Source organism: Lissotriton helveticus (assembly GCF_964261635.1).
Source record: "Lissotriton helveticus chromosome 1_1 unlocalized genomic scaffold, aLisHel1.1 SUPER_1_unloc_56, whole genome shotgun sequence".
NCBI classification, from domain to species: domain Eukaryota; kingdom Metazoa; phylum Chordata; class Amphibia; order Caudata; family Salamandridae; genus Lissotriton; species Lissotriton helveticus.
Genome location: NW_027611699.1, coordinates 1,114,064 through 1,135,530, shown reverse-complemented (window position 1 = coordinate 1,135,530; position 21,467 = coordinate 1,114,064). Strand labels below are relative to the sequence as shown.

General features: G+C 47.0%; 1 protein-coding gene across 1 annotated transcript in view; it reads right to left on the bottom strand.

The window, feature by feature from the left end:
• The window catches only part of LOC144806247 (lysozyme g-like), a 311,011-nt gene that overhangs the window by 184,550 nt on the left and 104,994 nt on the right, over positions 1–21,467 (bottom strand). The window lies entirely within an intron of this gene.

The following is a 21,467-nucleotide window of genomic DNA, read 5'->3' as shown; positions in this document are numbered from 1 at the left end:
ATGCCATGCGCAACAGCTCAGCACCACTGAAAGGATTTCCACTCAAGTACTCCTAAAAGTTAGATGCACAAAATGTTCTGTATGCTCAAATTCCAGGAGCGGGGGATAGAGTAATACCAAACACTGATCACAGATTAGGATTATAACTAGCTGTGCAAGAGAGTCTGGGTTCAGTACATGCAGAGAGTACTGCTACAGTTCAACTCTTGAAGTAGTGCTACTGGTGCCTAGGTCTCACTAGCCAGAGCAAAGACTTTGTCCTTAAATGCGACATCTGCCAGCAGATAAAAGGCTCCACCATAGCACATCCACCACAATCACCTTTATTGATCTCAGACATACCTCTCGCTTGTGTCTATTTGGATCCCTGGGGCCCTTACACTCAGACGGGGCGTACAAGTACATCTTGGTGGGAGTGGATTCATGAACTAGATTCCTATGGGTTTGGCCCCAGTGATTGGCTGATGCCCAAATTGTTATAAAGGATTTGAGAGTCATCAATAGAAACATACACAATTGGCACACTACTTTCCAACCAGGGACTGGCGTTTAGTTCTAAGGCTTACAAAGAAGCATTAGGAAGTTTTGGTGTGGCCTTGCGGTACTCCTCCTCCTACAATTGCAAGAGAAATGTGGTTATTGAAAGGAAGCTCCAGGTCTTAAAGTAAACCTTAACAGCTAGGGTATTAGGCTTCTATGGCAGTTGAGTCAATCACCTATATGGGGTCCAGAGGGCACTTAACAACATGCCAAGTAAACCTCTGAGGGTTGTATACACTCTGAGATCCTGTTTGGGGTGAGGATGTGGGTCTCAGACCTCTATAGTGTTAGTACAGTTGTGGCTGAAACTCCATTTGACCTCAATGATTGTTTGTATGTTTCACAGGACCTAAAAGAATACAGAGCTTTACAAAGCAACATTTAAGTGAAATGCACCGCCACTGGAGAAGCTAAAGCAGTCTCAGCAAGATCCGACTGGAGCCTGAATATAGGGGACCTGGTCAGAGAAACATTTACAGGGCAAAAAATAATTTTAGCCATCTTACTGTTAAAGCTGTTAAAAGTACCGGAACTGTGCTTCTCCTACCTCTTGCCATTCGCTGAGACAAAAAATGTATCTCCATCGATCTGATAAAACCGCACTATGTGGCTGATTCTCCACAGTAGGCCAGGTGGCTCCTAGATAGCAGGCGATCTCCTCTGGTTATCGTACAGGAAGTTAGATTGGAAGCTTAATTAACAACTGAAGACTCCACTTTTCAAAGAGGGACTGTTGGAGAAAATGTCATGATGCTTCTTCCCATTGAAACAACTACAACTGTGCAGTCAACAAGTACAGAAATTTCAATAAAAATATGTACAATGTTTATGTCAACATGCCACAGATCGATTCATTTCCCAGTTCTACAGATCCTGCTAATCTACCACAAATAGAATGGATGGTGTGTGGCTACTTCATGCATTATGACGATTTTTCATCGGATCCACGTGAACCTGAATTGGCAACAGCATACTACCTTTCAAGCTAAATGTTTGTTCTCTCTATCTTTGGCTGACAAAGACATACCTTGTTGCCCCCTGGATACATCTCTGGATTACAATTGGATTACTTTTCCTGGTACTTTGGATTGGTGTGAACTTGGTTCTAAAACCATATGCATCATCGCAGAGTAACCTAAAGGACCTCTGAGTGGTAAAAATTACAGCGGTTCCAGTTCCGGATAGAATAGTATGGGACAGGGTATAGAATGATGTATATGGTCCTATTGAACTTTTGCAAATTCCATATTTGTTTAACAATTCTTTAAATTATATCATCACCTCTAGTACATTATCTGATGATTGAGACATTGAAACTGTGCATAATGTTCTTACAGATCCAGAGCAATCAGCTGCATTTTTTAATGATGAATTGTATAATGGCACAAGTAATTTTAAAGCAAGGTTTTGTTATCAACATTATGGTCACTATTTTTTACACAAAGCTAGTATCCCACATGCTTTTTACAACTACACCCAATTGGAACATGGCCCAACACTACCGAAAGAAACTTTAAAAATAATTGCACCAAAGTTTGTATATTTTTCTGCTTTTGACACATCAGGCCAAGTCTTTTATAACTTTAGGCTTGAACCTACACACGCAAAGAAGATATGCACACAAACACCAATATGATTTACTCTGCCTCCTTTATTTACCAATTGCCCACACAAGGTTTTGACTTTTGGAAAGACACAAAAGGCACACAATCTGTCTGGGGAACAAAAGATTTGTAGGTTCAGGGACATGAGGTATTATTCAGAGAATGCCTCATACCACGTCAAATGGTTTTCCTGAATAAAACAGTGCAATAGACTATCTGTCTAGGTTTTGCTAAGACAAAGGATGTGTACATACCTCACATTCCCACATTTGCACCCTTTGGAAATTAGCAACAATACACAAAGGACAGTGAGGATACATTGGATGCTATGCTCTGCAATGGATCATACAATACATCAGACCCTGATCAGCAGGGTTGTTTGGTTTGGCCTCTAGACATGGACAGATGTTAGTCTAGATTCCTGGGTAAAACGGGAAGATTTAAAATAAACAGGCCTGACCCACGCTATATACAAACAGAACATGCAGAGGTGGTGACATCAAATAGTATTGAGAAGTTATGCCTAGATTGGCTAAAGACCTCAACACTAGTACTTTCTGTCTGATCACCTGGAAATCAGGAATTTCTTACTAGGTCCCAGGAAACTCACGTTAATAGTGCTTATTGTATGGAATATACAAGCTATGGAAGATATTTCAGCAGGAAGCTTGAGAGACATTGCGTGCGATCTACAGGGTAACTTTGGAAAAGGCTTAGGATAGGGTTGACATTGTATGGCCACTTCATCATCCAACATTTATTCAGAGGGCAACATTGTGCCTTGTGCAATTGACATACTGCAGCAGGATATATATATTTCATGTAATGCTGAGATTCATGTTGCAAACACTATGTTCTGGCCACGTGCCGTGGCATTACATCACCACTACCAGTCTGTTTTCTGACTATGATCTGACCAAAAGACAAGTGATTATAGCATGCAGAGATGTGAAATACACCATGTTGCACATTGAAAAATTAGACATAAAAAAGATTATAATCTTTTTATTGTTACTCTCCGGGTATATTGATATGAGAGTCTTATATATTGATTTCTTTATCATAATTTCTACAGGTCCCGGCTGGGATCCCTGTAAGTTTTTTACCTTCACATATACCACACGGTGCCACTACTTTTTTGATATTGAGCAGCGCAACCCCCCTTCAGGTACACCAAGACGTGCTTTTGTGCGACACTGCCTGACTACATTGCAGAATCCCTCCATTTTGCTGGCCCACCAGCTAACATTTCCTTATTACACTTCATAGGTGTTCCCACATTAACCAGTCCTGAGGAGACCCGATATCCACAATGCGTCGAAACGTCGTCGACAGCTAAAAAGAGACAGACCGTGCACAATAGTTGCTCAAACTCTCCAACTATTGTATATTGATTGATTATACAATACTAGGTCGCCTCTTTTTCTATACACTATTACTTCTCACTTCAGTAGTGTAGGTTCTTTTTTATGTATTCACCTGGGACACACAATCACTTGTTATATTATTCATGTAATATTGCAGATGCTTTGTAAAAATGTGTTTACCTATGTTCATATAAACTATGCGAATTCATGACCAGACTCACAAAGTGTATACACAGCTTCTTTCTTTGACGTCCTACCCACCCACATTGCCATTGTGCCTTATACTTACCATAAGAGAGATATATTCATCCACAGGAGCCGCTGTGAGTAGGGTTCCCTTGTTTCCTTGCCTTGTCTGCATTTGTAACCTCACATGAGGACTGGTCCTTTTACTGGTCGAAGAGCACTATATTATTTAATGCTCTTCCCCTATTCCACCCACTACCTCACAACCCGCCGCCTGCTTTTATTTACATTTTTACCAAAGGCGGTCCACTTTAACAACAGTGCCGTATTTTTGTATTTATTTACTTTATCAGCATGGTCCGCATTTAACAACTGCGATTATTTATTTTGTTTGCTAGAGCCCATGCGGCGTATTCACATTCATAGAGGCCGCGTACCTTAATTTACACAAACTGCGTCTAAAGAAAGGTACGCAGCTGACAATAAAGTGAAAGCGTGGCATAAGCACTTTTACCCCAAAAAACATTGGTTTGTGAACTTGATAAATAGATGCTTTTTTTGTCGAATCACCCATGTCGCATTTTCACTTAATGTTGGGCACTCCCTTTTTTTAATGCAGTTTGTTTAATGAATGGGGAGTGGCTTCACAAATGTGAAAGTGCAATGCAGGCGCTAGTAAAAAAAACTAATATTTTCAATGCAATAGGTGTCGCATTTGCCAGCGTTTATGATATTGCATTGCCAATGGCTTAAACTCTCGTTAAGGTGAGACCTATTGTGTTGCAAATTTTTGTTTTAAATGTATCTGTTCTGGACTGCTTAGCTCATTTCAGACAATCTTTGGAGTTATTCCATCATTCATACACTCTGTGCGGGCAAGCATTTTTGAAGGGCTCTCGCTTGTCCTGCTACTTTTGGTGGGAAAACTGATTTTAATTTTTCCTAATCCACAATGGAGGTCCCGGTTCGATTCGGAATGAAGACAGCACTGCTGGTGCTACAGTGCCATGAGCACATGGTTCACACAATTGGCACACTTCGAGAACTGGACAAGCACTGGTTCTTGCCCTTCCGGCCTGTTTGGCTTAATTCTATACAAACAGTATTGTAGTGCCTGCGTTGCGGCAACAAATGCATATTAGACAAATGCCTAAGATCACAACTCGTTGCGTCATTGGACATTGATGGACTACTGGACTCGCTAATGGCCCATGGGTATTGATGTCCCCAGTTGGGTGTTATATTCCAGAGTTAGGCCCATGTAGCAAGGCAGTTTATTCCTTACATTGGCCTAGAAAATAGCATTTCAGCAGTGACCTTTTGCACACATTTGCATGCACAACAATGTTTGGTTTGTTTCTCTAAAATTATTTTGTTTATACATCCAGCTTCACCCTGAACATCATGTACTAGGCCTCTCTAACAACTAGGTTCAAAAGTTGTTTTTTACAGGTAAAATTGGCATGTATCACCCATAAAGCGATTCATCACAACACACCCAGATATCTTGCCAAGAAAATAGAAATATCAGGAAGAAACAGACCTGCCCGGAGTGCCAATTTTCTGCTGCTGAGACCACCTATTTTCAACTTATGAGAGAGCGTTCTCTGGTGCAGCCCCTAGAATCTGGAATTCTCTCCCTGCGAACATCAGAAACATTTCGAACACTGCATCGTTTAAGAAAGAAACTAAGATCTTTCTCATGAGCAAATTCCTCCCATAGGTAGGCAAATTGCCATTTGTAACCCGACAGTGGGGATATATTAGATAACAAATCGGGATATTTATAGAAAATGACACACGATAAGAGAACACTGGACGGAAGGCAAGAGACAATCCAGGAGAGGAGAGAAATCATTCAACTGCTACCTCAAAACAGTATTATTCATGTCTTGGAATTTTGTAGCAGTCCTGTACCTTTTCTTCTTTTATTATCTAACTACATTGATGTTTTGTCCTATGCCACGTGATGTTAAGCGCTCTGATACCCAAGGGTCTAGTTCGCGCTATAGAAAATTGTTTATAAATAAATAAAATAAATAAATAAATCCTATCTTCATCCACAGCGCGACAGTGCGATCCATATATCCATAACATCACTAATCTAAGAACGCACATCGCAAAGGCTGCTTTTTATTAAAATAATATGCATCTCAATAGATTGGTAGATGAGGCACTTGTGTTGACACTGAAGTTCCCTGCGTGCTGAGAAATCAACACGCACTGTTCTAACATTCCGTGAGGGGTGTCCAACTCGAGGCCAGGACGGGGTGCTTCACTCTCTCCCTTCAAGTAATGGGGTTGGATTGTCCCTAGGGGGTAATGTTGGCTCAGCACCTACATACACTCTAGGTACACTTAGTATAGGATTCACATCATAGGAGTACGTTAGAGTACCATTTTGCATATAAGCCTGCATATATTCTTTCCTTCAGCACCATGGTAGAAATGTATCAACTGTCAATCAATCAATCATTTGTAAAGCGCACTACATACCCAAGAAGGGTCTCAAGGTGCTGGGGGGGGGGGCGCTACTAATCGAACAGCCAGGTCTTGAGTATCCTCCTGAAGGTCAGCAGGTCTTGGGCCTGTCTTAGGCTCAGTGGGAGGGTGTTCCATGTCTTGTCGGCAAGGTGGGAGAAGGATATGCCACTGGTGGTTGTCCGTCGGATGCACAGGACGGTGGTGAGTGAGAGGTCGGCATAGCGTAGCTGGGGATGGGGATGTAGAACGAGAGCCATCTGTTGAGGTAGGCTGGGCCGGTCTTGTGGAGTGCCTTGTGTGAGTGGGTGAGGAGCTTGAAGGATATCCTCTTGTTGACGGGAGCCAGTGCAGGTTTCTTAGGTGGGGGGTGATGTGGCCATGGCGTGGGACGTCGAGGATCAGTCATGCCGAGGCGTTTTTTGTAGTCGTTTGATGAGCTTGGTCAGGGCTTCCACGTAGAGGGCTTTTCCGTAGTCGAGTCTGCTGCTGACAAGGTCCTGGGTAACTGTCTTTCTTGTATCTGTCAGGATCCATCTGTCGATCTTGCGGAGCAGGCGGAGGGTGTTAAAGCAGGAGGAGGAGTCGGTGTTGACTTGCTTGGTCATTGAGAGCATTGAGTCGAGGATCATTCCCAGGTTGCATGTTTGGTCAGTGGGTTTCGGGGCTGCCCGCAGTGCTGTTGGCCACCAGGAGTCATCATAGGCTGAATGGTTGAAGCCGAGGGTGAAGACCTCCGTTTGGCCGAATTCAGCTTCAGATGCTGGCCTTCATTTCTTCGTGGAGGTTGGCTTTGGCGGTGATGGGGTCCTTGGTGAGGGAGAGGATCAGATGAGTGTCATCGGCGTAGGAGATTATGTTGAGGTCGTGCAGTCGGGCTACGTGTGCGTGCGGAACCATGTAAATGTTGAACAGCTTCAGGCTGAGGGAGGATCCCTGGTGTACACCACAGATGACCTCAGAGGCTTTGGAACGGAATGGGGAGGTGGATGCTCTGGGTTCTGCCGGAGAGTAAGGAGGTGGTCCAATTCTGAGCTGTGTATCCTATCCCTGCAGCATGGAGGCATGTGCATAATGTTAGGTGGCAGACGGTGTCGAAGGCGGCAGAGAGGTCTAGGAGGATGAGTGCTGTGGTCTTGCCATTGTCCAGCAGGGACCTGATGTCGTTGGTGGCGGCGATGAGTGCAGTCTCGGTGCTGTGGTTGCTGCGGAACCCTAACTGGGAAGGGTCCAGGATTCTGCTTACTTCAAGGCATCGGGTTAGCTGTCTGTTGACGGTTTTCTTAATGACCTTGGCCGGGAAGGGGAGTAGAGAGATGGGCCGGAAGTTCTTGAGGTCTCTTGGGTCAGCCTTAGGTATTTTGAGTAGGGCGTTGATCTCAGCGTGTTTCCAGATGTCTTGGAAGGTTGCGGACTCGAGGGAGAGATTGATGATGTTGCGCAGGTGTGGTGCAATGGAGCTGCTTGCTCTGTTGAAGATGTGGTGCGGGAATGGGTGTGACAGAGACCTGAAGTGGATTGTGTGCGTGGTCTTGATGGTGTCATCGATGGTTACGCTGGCCCAGGCTAGCAGGGGGTCATGGTCGATGGTGTGCGGAGGGTCTGTTGTGTTGCTGTCTGTTGGGGCTGTCGTGGATGTCTGCTATCTTGCAGTGGAAGAAGGTGGCGAGGGAGTCACACAGGGCTTGCGACAGCGGGATGTCGTTGGTATTGGAGCTGGGGTTGGAGAGTTCCTTCACGATGTTGAAGAGCTCCCTGGTATTGTGTGTGTTGTTGTCAAGGAGGTCTTTGAAGGAGGTTCTCTTGCCCGCCCTGATGAGGTGGTGGTGGTTGCTGATGGCGTCCTTGTGTGCTCCGTGGCTGTCCGGAGTTTGTTTACTGTGCCATTTCTTCTCTAGTTTCCGGCAGGCTTGTTGGAGGCTAGGAGTTCTGGGGTGAACCTGCTGGCCCTCTTGCTGGTGTCTCTGTAGGGGGTTTCTTCAGTGGGGCGAGGGTGTTGGCGCAGTCCTCGATCCAGGGTCTGAGGCTTTGGGCAATGTCATCGGTTTTGGAGTGTTTGGTGGGTGGGCTGAGAGCGAGGTTTGCGTGTAGTCGGTCTTCAGTGATTTTGCTCCAGCAGCGGCGGGGGATTTGTTGGGTGCAGTTGTGTGTGGTGGGTTTCTGGAAGGCGAAGTGGATGCAGCGGTGGTCAGTCCATAGGAGTTTGGTGGTGTGGCTGACGGAGATGTGCAGGCTTGAGGAAAAGATGCAGTTGAGCGTGTGGCCAGTGGAGTGGGTGGGTGCTGTGACAAGTTGCTTCAGTCCGAGGTTGGCAATCTTATTGATTAGAGTTGTGGAGTTGTTGTCGTTGTTGTTCTCAAGGTGAAAGTTCAGGTCTACAAGGAGGATGTAGTTGGTGGAGGTCTGGGCGTGCATGCTGATCAAGTCGGCGATGGAGTTGCAGAACTGGGGACAGGGTCCGGGGGGTTGGTAGACGAAGGTGCCTCTGAGGGTGGAGTTAGGGTCTGTGTAGATCTGGAAATGCATGTGTTCAGTGGTGCTGAGCGCATTGTCGGTGCTAGTCAAAACCCTGATGCTGTTCTTGTGGACAATGGTGATTCCTCCTCCGACTCCGTTGGTGCGGTCTCTGCGGATGATCTTGTAGCCGTCTGGGATGGCTTTGGTGATGTCAGGTGCCAAGGAGTTGTTACACCAGGTCTCTGTCAGGAAGGCGACGTCCGGGGATGTTGTGTCGAGCAGGTCCCAGAGCTCGACGGCATGCTTGCGTGTGGAGCGGGTGTTTAGTAGTATGCATCGGAGGTGGTTGGGGTCTTTCTTGGCGGGTAGTTCGTCGGCTCTGAGGCAGGTGTAGCTGCAGTTCCGTCAGGTAAAGGGGCCGTGTGTGCGTTTTGGGGCAGCCTTGAAGCAGGTGTGGCTCCGTTCGGAGTTGAGAGCGTGCAGAGTGCAGAGTGCTGGCGTCGTAGTGGCGGTGGTCATAGTGGCAGGTGCGGGGGCCAGGGGTTCTGGCACTGGGCGCGGTCCAAGCACGGATGGGCGCAGACGGGCTTGCCTTAGGCGAGCTTTGGGCACGCCAGCGGCACGGCCGCATAGCGGCCGGCATATATGGGGAGGTGGGAGGGAGGAGCAGCTGGGAGGCGGGGACAGAAAATGGGTGAAAGTGGGCAGTCAGGGGTGTAGGGCCACAGGGGACGCAGCGGTGAGGGACAACTAAGGTAACAGAAGGAAAAAGGGGCACAGAAACGAGGGAACAACGAGTGGCACAGAGGGAAGAAGGGCACAAAAAACAAGTGGAGGAGAGGCCAGAAGGGCGCAAAAAACAAGGGAAAAATGAGTGGCACAGAGGGTAGAAGGGCACAAAAAAACAAGTGGAACAGAGGGCAGAAGGGGAAAAAAAAATAAGTGGAACAGAAGACAGACGGGCACAAAAAGCGAGCGAAAAACAAGTGGCACAGAGGGCAGAAGGGCTAAAAAAACGAGTGAACAGAGGGCAAAACGACACAAAAAACGAGTGGAACAGAAGCATAAGGGACACAAAAACAAGGGAAAATGAGTGGCACAGAGGGCAGACGGGCACAGAAAAAGCGAGTGGCAAAGAGGCAAAATACAGAATACAGAAATACAGGGGCAACTGAGAACAGAAGGCAGAACGGGCAGAGAGGCAAGGGGGCAGGCAGCGAGGGGAACAAAAGGGAAAACCGGGCAGGGACACAAGGGCAGCGAGGGGTACAGATTGAAAGATCGGGCAGAGAGAGCACGGGGACAGCAAGAGGAACAGAGGGAAGAAAAAGGGGCACGGACCACTTAAAGGCAGCGGGAGAAGACAGACAGCAGTCACAGACACAACAATGAAAATACAGGCAATACAATAAAAGCAATAAAGTGGAGGATGAACAAATCTACCTACGGCCTACCACTGGCCACCAGAGATGAGGCGCAGGTGGTAGCCTACGGGTGGTGGAGGGCCTCGAATGCCCTCAGCAGCAGCAGCTGGGGCAGGGAGATGCAGGTGGTGCTGTGCGGAGGCGGAGCGACCTACCTGGTAGGGTAAAGGTAGGTCAGCTGTTTACTCTCTTGGTACATGTAATCTCCTTTATTGGCTTCTGTCTACTAATCTTTGCCACACACGTGTTTCATGCAAGAATAACGTACGTTTGTTCAATAAATATAATTGAAAATGTTCCACTGTGTATTCTCTGTATGTTTCTCTGAGAAAATGTGAGCACAAGTGACTGAGTGAAAGGCTCTGGAATGTTTCCACGATTCCTTAGGGGCCAGGGTTGTCATGTTCAGTGGTTGCCGGAAACTGTTCGCTCCTTGATAGGTTAGGGGGGCTTGCAGTGTGTAAGAACTGGGACCGCCAGTTCTCCGGGGGGTAGCATGGCTCGAGCAGGAAGGCGGCCTGGTCGCTCCACCTGTCGCACGGTCCCCGTGTACCAGGGCCCCCTGCTGCCTGATGCCTGACGCCTGCCTGCCAGGTCTCCCTGCTGCCTACCTCCTGCCCCTGCCTTGCACGTTCCCACGTGCCAGGTCTCCCTGCTGCCGGCTGCCTGACCCCCGACCCTGCCACCGCACGGTCTCTGGGGGCCAGGTCACCCTGCTGCCTGTCTGATCCCTACCCCTGCCTCTTGCCCGCTGCCTGCTAGGGACTGCCCTCAGGCCTCCCCCTCGCCGCTCCACCATTTTCTTCCCACCTCTCCTTTCCCGCCACCCCTCCTCCTCCCGCCGTTCTCTTCCCTCCCTCCCCGCCGCTGCCCCCCTGCGGCCCGCCCCCTTACTTTCCTCCACCCTCATTCGCTGCCCCGCTCCTGCCTCCCAGCTGCCCCTCCCTTGCTCCGTCCCCCCCACTCTCCACTTATGGCAGAGTGGCAAAAGCGCAGCGCTGACGCGCAGCGGACGCGCCGATTGCACGCCAAAGGCGCGCCAAAGGTAAGCCCGTCTGCGCCCGTCCGCGCCTGGACCGCGCCCAGTGCCAGGACCCTTGGCCCCCGCAGACACCATCCCACCCGCGGGACCTACGACGCCACCGAGCTCAACGCACTCAACGCCGGCCGGATCCCTGGTTGCTACCGAGCCACCCCGAGGCACACCCACGGACCTTTCTGCTGCCCCGGACGTCGCCTTCCTCACGGAAACCTGGATGAACGCCTCCTCAGCGCCCGACATCGCCATCCCGGACGGCTACAAGATTATCCGGAGGGACCGCGTCAACCAGACAGGAGGAGGCATCGCCATCATCCACAGGAACACCATCCGCATCACGACCAACACCGACGACACCCTCGCGCCCACCGAACACCTGCACTTCCAGATCCACATCAACCCCAAGACCACCCTCAGAGGCACCCTCATCTACAGACCCCCGGGACCACGCACACAATTCAGCGAAGACATCGCCGACTTCATCAGCCCGCATGCCCTCTCCTCCGCTGACTACATCCTCCTCGGGGACCTCAACTTCCACCTGGAGAACAACAATGACCGCAACACCACCACCCTGCTGGACAACCTCGCAAACCTCGGACTCAAGCAGCTGGTGACCACCCCCACCCACTATGCCGGACACACACTTGACCGCGTGTTCTCATCCAGCAAGGACATCACCTTCAGCCACGCCACTGGACTCCACTGGACGGACCACAGCTGCGTCCACTTCAGCTTCAGAAGGACCACGATCCACCACCACCAGCAACAGGTTGCACGCAGAAGCTGGAACAAGATCACAGCCGACCAGCTCGTGACTTCACTGAGCAAGAACCCTCCCACCGGCACAACGAACCCCTGCCAGGCGGCCACCAACCTCGAAAAGTGGATCAGCAACTGCGCAGACGACCTCGCCCCTCTGAGGACCCCGCCTAGCAGACCCTGCAGCAAGAAAGCCCCATGGTTCACCGACGAACTCAAGAGCTCCAAGAGGAACTGCCGAGCCCTCGAGAAAGCCTGGCGCAGAGACCCAACACTGGACAACATGACTGCCCTCAAGCTCGCCACCCGAAAACACCACCAACTGATTCACGCCACCAAGAACACTGCATTCAAGGAACGACTGGACAACAACGCACACAACAGCAAGGAACTCTTCAACATCCCCAACGCCAGAAACAACGACATCACCCCTTCACAAGACCTCTGCAACTCCCTCGCCTCCTACTTCTACAACAAGATCGCGGACATACACAACAGCTTCAGCACTGAACCGACGCACGCCACGACCGAACCACCGCCCCCCACCACCATCCTCCGTGCCTGGACCCCGATCAGCACCGAAGACACCGTCCGCACGATGAACTCCATCCACTCCGGATCTCTGACCGACCCCTGCCCTCACCACGTCTTCAACAAGGCCGACGCTGTCATCGCACCCCACCTGCGGGACATCATCAACACCTCCTTCGACACCGCTACCTTCCCGGAGAGCTGGAAGCACGCCGAACTCAGCGCTCTACTTAAGAAGCCATCAGCTGACCCCACCGACCTCAAGAACTACCGCCCCATCTCGCTGCTCCCGTTTCCTGCAAAAGTCATCGAGAAGACCGTCAACAAGCAGCTGGCCGCCTTCCTCGAGACGACGGATCCCTCAACCTCTCGCAGTCTGGATTCCGGGCTAACCACAGCACCGAGACTGCCCTGATCGCAGCCACCGATGACATCCGAGCCCTGCTCGACAACGGAGAAACAGCGGCCCTCATCCTCCTAGACCTCTCCGCAGCTTTCGACACTGTCTGCCACCACACCCTAGTGCAGCGCCTTAGCAACGTCGGCATCCAGGAGAAGGCACTGGAGTGGATCATCTCCTTCCTCACCGGAAGGAAACAGAGAGTCTGCCTCCCCCCGTTCAGAGGAAGGGGTCTCAGTGTGAGAGCAATAATTGTACTGATTTACTTTAGAAGGAATTCATCAAATAACAATGAATGAAGTCGACATTGTTTTAATTCACAATGAGGAGCAATATAGCAAATATACTAACACTTCATCAGAGCATATAGTAGGTTGAACAGTGCCCAGAAAGGGGAAAAAGGGGGGGAAAAGTGGTTGTGTGAGGATGGTGTGGTACAGGATTGTGACAATAAAATCAAGACAATATCAAAAAATACATTCGTGTTTCAATTACAATACAAAAAGGAACAATGGACTGGTGGTTCACTATAACGATATATACACTTGTCATCCTCCAATAATGCTACCAATGTCAAATATGTGTATGGAGTTGACGTAAAGGGAGACGTTGTCGACGTTTCGACCCTCAAATTATCGCAGGGTTAGTCGAGCCCTTGCAGCGGGGTCTTCATCAGGACGAGGAACTGGGCAGGCAACCTAATGAATATTTATATAGAGGGATTGTTTAATCAATTGGCAGAAAGTGTCCATTACAAGTGACCAATTTGATTCAAGTAATGTAGCACACAACAAAGAGCATACCGTTATGATTATCGCTCTATCTTTTCACAGCTTGCGTCATCAAGAATATTATCATAGCTAGGGGTAAAGGAGAAATCAATAGTTGTTGGGCATTAAAAACGGAGAGAGGAGTTAAGTCAATCTGAATCAAAGTGATTTAAACAATTATGAATTGATCCTTACTTTAGTGAAGGTGAAAAAGAGAGGCGGAGGAAGAGGCCGGCCCTGGGGCGGCGTACCAGTCGATATCTGAAAAGCAATAATGGTCTGACTTTAGGATATGCAATCAATCTATGCTGTAACAGGTTATTGAACATTACGGGCTCATGGAGGGGGGGCAGGCTTACCAGCGTCGTCCAGAAGGATCGGCGATGGTTGAAAGATATGTAGCGGCGTGCAAGTCGATATCTGAAAAGCGATAATGGTCTGAATTCAGAATATGCAATCAATCTATACTGTAACAGGTTATTACACATTGCGGGCTCATGGAGGCTTACCAGCGTCGTCCAAGAGGATCGGCGATGGTTCAAATATATGCGGTTCCAACATCGATTTGTATGTTGACCTAGGAATCAACATCATAAAGGGCAATTAAGTATAAAACATTTCAAATGAGGAGCAAAGAATGTGGCCACGGCGGTTTGTAAATGGTGAAATAGCGGAACATTGGAAGAGGCTTACCGAATGCCGACCGGATCAAGCATCAAAATGCGCTCGCGTCTGACGTAGTGAGGCAGACTTCCTGGTTAGGTAAGTAACCATGGAAGCGAGGGCACGTGATTGTCTCAGTCGAGTTAGACATTGAAGACAGACCCGCGTCAGAGTGAATGACAACGGTGACGTGGGTATTATTCAGGACGATTGACACCAAGACAATACAGATTGGGTGTTATCTAAATGTGTGTCTCAGGGTCATACGCATACTGTCTAGCTCAGTATACGGCGAAGATGGGACTGTTGTATGGGGGTAACCATGGGAACAATCTAATGGACAATGAAAAAAGACTTGTATAAAAAGGACATTTCATGAGCAAAGTAGATTCACACGAGGTTATGTAATAGCATAATTGAAAAATTGGAGTTAATTCACAAGTAAAAATGAGCAAAGTGAAACAACACCAAAGTTTGCAATAATTTCAGTATAAGTAGCGTATTATCTAGGTCAGTACAACACCAAAAATGTACAATTCATACTTCAATAGAGAGCATTGGTGTACGCTCCGTGCATGTTATTCAGGCGTACCTCTCTCATGAGGGTAAAGTCCCATACGATTATATGATGGTTATAATTGTCAAGTGGAATAGTTCCAACACTAGGAGGACATTAAGGAAATTAAAGAAATCATTGTCATTATAAACATTGGTGTGGAACAGGTAAACAGTCTGATAAGGTCATTAGACACAATTATGAGGCGTACCTCTCACATGAGGGTAAAGGCCAGTTGAAATACTTGTAACCTGTAATTGTGTGCACTGCGTTATAAAGGTACATATTAAGGTAATATCGCTAACTGTGAAAAGGAGCTGTCATATTCATTGAGTCCGTTCTGAATTGAATCAAAGCGAAGCATCCATTTTATTTCACGGATATTCAGAATATTAGAGATATTGCCACCCCGTGGTCCCAGCACTGCCTTCTCTAGTATCACCCATCTTAGGCTCTCAGGCGAATGGGTGGCGAGCTTGAAGTGGTCAACTAGAGGTGCCCCCTGCACCTCGCATCTTATCCTGCTCATGTGCTGGAGAATTCGTACTTTGGCCTTTTGTTGGGTTTGGCCAATGTATATCAGTCCGCATGGACAGACAATGGCGTAAATGATGTTGGACGTATTGCAGTTACTATGGAATTTGAGTGGGATTCTATGTTGAAGATGTGCGAATTCTTTAGTTTGAATAGTGGTGTCGCACGCCTTGCACTTCCCACACCTGAAGTGGCCAAAAACAGGTGGAAGATTCCATAATGAAGTGATTGTCGGGTCTTCGGGGCCAGATAGAAAGGAACGCACCACATGGTCTTTCACACTCTTAGCTCTTTTGAATGCATGTAGAGGAGATCCTCTTTGATTAAGATCATCAGATATCAATTGCCAATGCTGGTTGATAATGCGTTTGATTTGATTACTTTTGGTGGAATACGTGGTTACACATACTATCCTTTCCTCATTGACCGCTTTCTTATCTTTTGGAATGAGTAGTTCTTCTCTAGGGTAGAACCAGGCACGCTTCCTCGATTTCTTCACCAATCTTTTCGGATATCCTCGTTGTTGAAGACGGTTAGCCAGATCTTCTGATTCCTGGAGGTAGTGTTCTTTATTGGAGCAGTTCCTTCGGATCCGAACAAACTGTCCGAATGGTAAATTATCGCGAAGGGCACGGGATGATGGCTGCTGTATTGTAACAGTGAATTCCTCTCCACCGGTTTACGATACAATGTGGTCAATAGGATTCCAGATTCTTCGTAAATGGTGATATCTAAAAAGTTAATCTTCTTGTTGTCTGATTGACTGGTAAATTTTAAATGTGGTGATTGTTGATTCAACCACATAAAGAATGCTGATAGCTCGTCCGAGTTGCTGTTCCAGATAAGAAGGATGTCGTCTATATATCGCATCCAGAGACTGAGTTGGTCTCCGAATGGATTCAAGTTGTTCAGCACAGTGTCGTTCTCAAATGCCGCCATATACAAAATTGCCACGTCCGGGGCGAATGGGGCCCCCATAGCTACTCCGGAGATCTGAAGGTAAAATTTATTTTTGAAAATGAAGAAGTTTTTGGTCATAGCTATCGTCAGTAGAGCTACAATAAATTCAGTTGGAACTTGTACCGGGGCTGGTAGTTGATTCAGACATCTAGTTATCACTGCTAGTGCTTCTTGTTGAGGAATGCAGGTGTAGAGGGATACCACATCACATGTGGCCAATATTTGGCGCTGTGGATCAAAAGGTCGATTCTCGATGATCGTGATATTATGCATGGTGTCTCGTAGGTATGTCGTAATTTGGCAGTATCTGAATTAGCATTTAGCCCAGCTACACGTTTCTCTCCTCTAAGTTGGCTAAAAGTGCGGGAGTCATTTTGTATTCACTGGCTTCCATTTTGTATGAGCATACTGCCTCGTGGTCAGCACGTTTCTTCGTCCGTCCTCGATACCACTGGTCATTTGCCCTGCCCAGCAACAGGCTATTTTTAGTACTGGTCAAGCATGCACATGCGCATTGTATACTGACTGGTCATCTCTCAGGAATGTCCTTCCAAACTGACCAGTAGTGCTAAACTCCTCCCACACGTTGGCTGGGTTCCAAACATGCCCTTATATGTACCTAAAGTTGGTTAAATGTATACCGCCCATTCTTTTTATTGCTGTTAAACTGTATAAAAGAGGTCATACACCGATGCTCGGTGTGATACTTCTTGCATTGCCGAAGGGTGCTGTAGGATTGTACCACCACCCCATGGGGTCTTAATAAACTTGTCTCTTGTATTTTCAGTTTCCGTGCCAACTTCTGTTTAAGGTGTTCGTAAGTTTAGCAGAGTATGCAGACCTGAATGAACCCGATACCACAATTGGCGACCACGAAGGGACTCATCGGCGACTCGGATGCCCGAAGGAGAGGTCGTGACGAAGGATTGGAAACTCGCCATGGACGCGCGCTGCCACTGAGTGACCCGAGTCTCGGCACCCACGGTGTTTCTTCCTTTCCTTCCGATCTGACCTTCCAGGTGGCGCCGGTCCTCGACTGACATCTCGATCGATTGGATTGTCGTGTAATGCCCGTTTGGCTGATTCGATTAAAGAACTTGGCAGTTGGAACCTGGACGTTTTGAGAATACTTGGTAAGCTTTGGATTGGTAAGGTAGTCTACTGACACTTAATGTGGCTTTTTGAATTTGAATTTGTATGAGTTAGCTAACGTTTGGACCTATGATTTGAATTATATGTGGAGTGCACCTCACATAGGCAGGCATGTAGGGATATTTCTCTGATTTTGAATTTGTTTGAACGGCACACCGTGCGTAAGTACACTTAAGTGCCATTTTATGTAGTATCACGCGTTTGTGATATTTTGTGAACATGCCTGTTCTCAGCACGCTCCGAGGAATGTGCTGTTTTGGAAATGGTACCACTTATCGATTAAATGAATCTCAGCCGGCTCCCCCAGAGGGGACCCCCAATCGTGATATGTATGTAAAATTTGGCATCCCGCCAATAATGTATAGCACATTATGGCATAAATATACCAAAGCCGATCGTGAATTGCAATGGCCACTACATGGGTCATTCGATTTACGAAAGGTTCAATATGTGGAGCAGTGTTTGTTCCAGCGCAGGTCTAGACAAGACATGTTTGATTGTGTGCGTATGTGGGAGAAAGAGGTGCGTGAGCGAACGAAGCGTGAGGAAGCCTTGGCGGAGAAGGTGCAGCGAAAGGCTGCTCGTGACAAAGCTTTACAGCTGCAGGAAAAGGAGTTGCAGGAACAGAAAGAGAGGGAGACTCGGGAACGTAATTTACAGATTAATGGGCAGTTCCCTATTAGGCGTCCACTTTACCCTGTCCTTACTAATGAAATAGATGGTTTTTCATTATTAGATCGCTGCCCGCCTCCGTATGTTTTGCCTACAGCTCCGCACGAGGAATCGGACGAGGGTAATCAAACTGAACAGCGTACCAGGTTATCTGCTGATCGTATGACGGAATTGCGTTCGATTGCTCGTAAACTTAATAGAAATACTATAAATGTCTCAGAGGTTGATGATTGTATGAGTAAATGGTCCGAAAAGGAACGATTGTATTTTCTAGATCACTTCGCGGATGAAGTTGTTGAGCGGTTTAGGACACATTCTAATGAGTTGGAACCGAAAGATATATCAGTTGGTCGTGAGAATTTTCGTAAAGGTCTTTTTGCTCTTTCAGATGCGGATGAATTTTTCCAGCGTCTGGTTAAGCTACGGGATGAGGCGACACGCTACGAGCGGTGAAAAAGGCATCGGATTCGTCTGCGCCTGGATCAGTGGGATTATCAAAAGAGTGTCCTATCTTTGATACAGATAAGAGCGCTGCGGTTAATGTTAAACCTATGCGAGAAGCTGCGCCACTATATGTCCCTCCTAAAGGGGCAGGCACAGATGATAATAAGATGTCTGATGATGCGAAGGGGTATTTTATATATAATTGGGTTTACACGCCATGGAATAGAGCAGATGTTATGGCACTTAAGAATGCTTTGCCTGATCCTCGTAAAAATCCAGCAGCTTTCTATGAAAGTGGGGAGGGCGCTATTTCCTCATGTATTATGACACTAGTCGATATTGATTTGTTCTTTGGGTTAATATTGCCTCCTGATATGTGGAGGGCAATTCGGAAATTCGATGATCGAACAATTTTTGGTGCAGATTGGAAAGACATAGCTCAAGCCGATTTAGATAGGGAACCTGCGTGTAAACCATGTCAATTAATTTTAGAGTTACCAACAGCTATATTGAATAAATTAAAAACGCTTGTTCCTCCCAAAAAGATTGAATGGACAGTATTGGCGTCCTGCAAACAAAAGCCGGACGAAACGGTTTCCGACTTCTTTTCGCGTTTCGAGGAAGCATTCCACGATTACAGTGGTCAATCATTGACAGAAGATACAGGCAGGCATTTGTTTTTTGATAAATATGTGGCTAATCTCTTACCGGAGATTGCGAAACGATTAAAAACTAGTGAGAGTTCATGGACCACGGCAACCCCTGCTTCTTTATTGACTATGGCTCAATATTATGAACGACAGGAATTGGAGGCTAAAGAAAGTAGTGATAAGAAAGCGAAAGATTTGAAGACGAAGGTAATGTTAGCTCAGGTTTACGGTGCGAGAGGGAATAATAGGGGTAGAGGAGGATCGTATGATGCGTCTGCTCCTCGTACAGATATTTCTGAGGATCAGTGCGCATATTGTAAGCAGTTTGGGCATTGGATTGCGGATTGTCCGGTGCTTCGGGAGCAGCGTAGTCAGAGGGGTCGAGGAAGTGGAAGGTCACGGAATAATTATTCAGGACCAAGAGGTGGAGCGAATGATCTTGGAAGGGGTGAAGGAAGGGGTCGTGGTCAGGCTGATTATAATGCGTTTGATCGGCGAAACCAATATCAGATAAATGAGGGAGAGAATATTGAGTCTCAGGACAATAGATATGCATAGGATTGCGTAGGATGGGGTGTGGAATCGGTTGAAGTACCAGTCGATCAAAGGGGTCCATATATATCAGCACATGTTTTGGGTTCTACTGATCAGTTTCTGGTTGATACAGGAGCTACTCGTAGCGCTTTGTCCAAATACTTGGTTCCAAGGGCTCCCCTGTCTGGCGAAACGATTGCAGCAATAGGGTTCGATGAAACACCTTCTCTTAGCCCATTGTCTCAACCTGTTACACTTTATATTGACAAATTTGCAGCCCCGTGTCCATTTTTACTATCTCCAAACACACCAGATAATATTGTAGGATTGGATATGTTAAAACATTTTCGAGCAACAATACGCTGTGCCCCGGAAGGGGTACGGGTTATTTTAAATGAGAACTATCCAGAAATTGAGAGATTGTGCCTCCTCCAAGAGACTGATGTGCTAGCCTCCCTGCCAAAAACATTGTGAGCCACTTCTGATACTGATGTGGGACAGATGATTATTCCTCCAGTACGAATTACTGTAAAGGAGGGTGTAACTCTGCCTCGTGTCCCACAATATAAAATTTCTCGAGAAGGCGAAATTGCATTAACACACATTGTGAATGACTTGATAATTGCAGGAGTTGTTGAGAAAGTCCCCTATAATGTTTGTAACAGTCCAATTCTTCCGATTCTCAAAAAAGATACAGACACCAAAATCTATCGTTTTATTATTGATTTGAGGGAAATTAATAAGATAGTAGTGCCCCAGTACCCGGTGGTGTCTGACATTACCACGTTGCTCACTTTGGTTCCACCCACGGCAACTACCTTTACGATCATTGATCTCAAAAATGCTTTTTTCTCGATTCCCATACATCCTGATAGCCGATATCTTTTTGGCTTTACATTAAATAACAAATCGTATAGATTTTGTCGAGTTCCTCAAGGCTATACAGAAAATCCCAGCATTTACAGTAAGGCTTTAAAAAGACAACTTGATTCTTTCAACCTACAGTCTGGGGTAGCACTTATTCAATATGTGGATGATATCCTGCTTGCAGCAGACACACAGGAACAATGCGAGGAGAGCACTTTTTCGTTGCTTTCTTTTCTTGCTAAGCATAATCATAAGGTTTCACGGAAAAAGCTACAATATTGTAGACCCAAGGTGACCTACCTCGGTCATCTTTTGTCTAAGGAGGGCCGTGCATTGACATCAGATCGAATCCAAGCAGTCCTAGATACACCAGTCCCTTGCACGCAGAAGGAGGTCCGTGCATTTATAGGGTTGACATCCTTTTGTAGGCAATGGATACTAGGATTTTCACATATTGTTAAACCCTTGTTAGCACTGTTGTCCAAAGCTACACCGATTCCCATTGAATGGACAGATGAATGTCAGAATGCTTTTGAACAGTTGAAACAAGCTCTTTGTTCTGCACCAGTGCTAGGTACCCCTGATTACACGAAGATTTTTACATTGTACGTACACGAAAAAGATGGGTGCGCATTGTCAGTGTTAGTGCAGACACACGGAGATAAACAGAGACCTTGTGCATACCTGTGGCTCGAGGGCTGCCTGGATGTTTTTGAGCAGTTGCAGCAACAGCAGTAGCTATACGACAGCGTGAGGGAATAGTTTTGTCACACAAACTCTTAGTGTTAGTTCCCCATGCGGTAGATGCCTTACTGAATCAAACGAAAACACAACATCTAACTAGTGCGCGTTTAACAGGATATGAGCTAACCCT